Source organism: Bufo bufo, chromosome 1, assembly GCF_905171765.1.
Source record: "Bufo bufo chromosome 1, aBufBuf1.1, whole genome shotgun sequence".
NCBI lineage: Eukaryota > Metazoa > Chordata > Amphibia > Anura > Bufonidae > Bufo > Bufo bufo.
In genome coordinates this window covers 152,972,784-152,976,388 of record NC_053389.1, presented here as the reverse complement: position 1 = coordinate 152,976,388, position 3,605 = coordinate 152,972,784, and positions in this window count along the sequence as shown.

Genomic DNA, 3,605 nt, shown 5'->3' with positions numbered 1-3,605 from the left:
GTATTTTTATAGATTCAAGTTTGTTATTAATTGCTTTGATCAGTTTGTGCATATTAGGGTAATAACCCGACTTAACAAAATACTCTGAGCGGTTCGTCGCGACGCGCGATGTAGAATACGCCATCTCCGGGACCGAAGGTTTCCCACGTATGGGGGTACTGAATCTCCACTAAAGCCACTTCATAAGGGCCTCGAAGGTGAACGGCTTTTGCTAATTTAGTGGTGTAATCGGCGATGGTATTTTCGGGGTAAAGTTTGGTGGAGGCGTTGCAGGCCAGCGTGATAAAAAACGATCCGTCTTCCATAGTTTACACACTCGTCAAATGTTTTTCAGACACCCAAGAGTTAAACTTTTCGGGGTATCCGACCCACTTTACCAAATACGACGTTTCTCCCCTAACCTTCTTTTTCAAAAAATTTTCTATCCGATAAACGTGTCTGTTAACGAGGGGTACTTTTTGGACCTCTTCAGGGTAGAACGAGCCTTCAATGAGCTCATCAGCCAGATCTCTCAACTTATAAAGGGGTCTGAATCCCCTAGTGTTTACAGCGTAAATGGTAAATATCTCGTCCATATAGGTTTGATCATACCCCTTCGCGAACGTTCCCTTATAGCGAACAATTCTGACGTGATCGCCTATTTTTAACAACGATTTATCTTTTTTAATAGCGGCGTAATGTTCGTAGATATTTCTCCAAATGGTTAAAGAGTTTTCTTTCGTCACATCAACGGGTCGACACCTTATGGTTCTGTGATACGCGTGATTATAACTATACACCAGGTCTTGTAACTTGTCGATGTATCTGTACGTGTTTTGTTCTCTAAAGATAACGCCACATTCTGGTTTTCAGAGTTCTATTAAAACGCTCAACTAATGGCACCTTAACTGCGTTTGAAGTAAAAAAAATTATGTATTTTATAGGCGTCACAAAGCCGTCTCATAGGCTTGTTTATAAACTCCAGCCGCTTAACTTAAATATCTGCTCAAAAGCCGCCGACACTGTAGCCCCGGATTTATTGGTAAGTCCGGATACCCAAGCGTATTTCGAAAGAATATCGACGACCGTCAACAAGTATTTTACACCGTTATTTTCTTTAGAAAAATCTATCATTGACACAAGATCGGCCTGCCATTGATCATCTATATCAGAAACCATAACTTTGTTTTTTCTAAATTATTTTTTAACAGGTTTGTACAGCTTGTAAGTATCCTAGTTGCACAACCAATTTTTTACAGCTTATTTTCTTATTCCAAATGTTCGTACTTTTCTGATTAAGGGCTCTACGCCGCCATAAGAGCCGACTGTTCGGCGACTGTATGGCAGTTTGACATATGTCATTTTTTTCTACAGACGTTTTTTGAAGCTGGTCCAAATCGCTTTTGGAAACCAGGAACATTTTCTCAGCATGCTGCATTATGAACCACCGGCGGTGTTGGCTATCAAGCTAGTGATTAAAGGTATTGCAAAACCGAGCAGCGCTCCTATAAAACCGCCGCTCTGGTTCACAACGCGCTTCTTTCCTTTAATGGGGTACTTTTTATCGCTTAATTTCTTTATAGCCGCACGCCATCTTTTCAGTATATTTTTTGGGCGCTCTTTAAGAGGTATCTTTCATTTAAGGATATTGAGAGCGATCTCGCCAATAGCGGCTATCAAATCATTACTGGCATTACGTAATATCGATTTTCGGGTCTTCAGATTTTTTTTGACTAGCGCTTTTAAAAGATCCCAATTACGTTGGATTCTGTTTGACATCTTTACAGGTGCAGCGGCACTACCGTGAATAACCGTAGAGGTGTAAAATAGTGCATTTTTGAGCTTCTTTTTGCACACATAAGCCGCCGGAAGATGTGGCGGGAACAAACCAGTTCTAAGTCATAGTTCCTCAGGCGTGTCAGATCTTAAATCTATGAGTAAATAGCCGTAAGGCTTGTGTGTAGCATCTTCAAAAGCTTCTAAAAAGAAACGTGTTTTACCGGGGTACATTTGCCGCGCCAACGTAATAATCAGTAATTAATCACGAGAGTTCTTAAAAAGGACCATGTATTTAGTGTTTAAATTTATGGTTCGGCTTTTTTTACCCTGACAAAAAAAACTTTTTGAACGAGATACATAATGCTCAAGTTTCTGTGGTGTACGTATTTGATGAATGCGTTTTGCATTTCAAGATTTTCACAAGCCGCCTCCATTAAATCATCAACGACTGCCAAATTTACCTTGTCCGGCGGGAATAGATCAGCGTCTATAAAATTTTGCAGTATTCCTTTCGATAAACCTGATATTTGTAAACAAACGGGTTAGTTCATCGTACAATTTCAACAAGCGTAAAACCAAATGACGTTATCAGGTTTGTGCGACATTAACGTATCCGCTTGTATTAACAAACGTTTAACAAAAAAACTCTTTCCGGAATTTGAGGGGCCTGCTAAAATACATGAAAAAGGGTGTTGAAATTGAGCCGCCATGTTTAATAGCCGAAAGGTAGCGTTGTAAAGTCATCAGTCAGACGTCTCTTTGTGTAGACGCACTTTTGCGTTTTACGTAACGGTCTTGTCTCTACGGTCAAACGTTTTCTGTTTCAGAAAATTCTGTTTTGCTCGATACCTATTGTTTTATGCGTCTCGGGATCGGAGTTGCGTGAGTAGTCCAGTACAAGGTCTTTTAAACTGTCAAAATTAACAAGTCGGGTGTTAGCAACATTGAGCGTTATACCCTTAACATTTAATACAGTTTTACCGTTGTTGAGTTTGTAACCGTACGTCTTCGGACCCGCGGATACAAACTTGGTAATGTACGTGTCGTCGGGTATTTCGCTAGTTAGATCGCCGAGAAAATCACCCAGGGGAGGCGTCCAATCACCGTCTCTACTTACGAATATGACGGAGTCTGTGTCGTGGTACAGACAACATTCTTGCAGTCTGTCTAGAAGATTGTATAATTCGAGTCTGGCATAGGCAGTTGTAAAACAGGCAATAAAAATGTTTGTGTTCTTTTACATAGCGCCAATTCACCACGGCTGTCTCTTCATCGATGAAATTAACCTCAGAGGTCATAATATGGTACAAAAGCTAATTTGAAAAGCTCGTCAGGGTCCGTGACTATACTGGTACGCGGCAAGTTAGAACGCTGCCCAAACTTCCCCCACAAAGAGTTTAGGAAGAGTTTTGAAATTTGCCTTTTTGCAGGATTTACTGCTATTTTATCAGGGTGCAAGCGAACACCTTTTTTTAAAAATGCCTCTATGTACGCTGTTTTTTCTTAATCAGTTTTACACCAGCTGGGATAGCCTGAAGCCTCCTGTTTATCTCTGAGGTGTAGCTTGATGTACGGCGCAAACAGCTCGTCTGTTGTGTTCGGGAAATGCCAGATCTCGTAGATCTCAGCGATCCTGTAACCTTTTTCAATGGCTAAAATTAGTTCTACGGTGCACCATGTACCGCTCAGGGAACGTTCTTTGTCAGTATGTTCGCAAATGTCTTTCTGGCAATTCAGGGCGCATGTGTAGCATAGAGGAAACATTCGTTTTTTATTTAGTTTTACGGGCAGGACTGGAAAAAATAAAAAATCTTTGGGCGGGTATACTTTAACTTTGGCAATGCCAA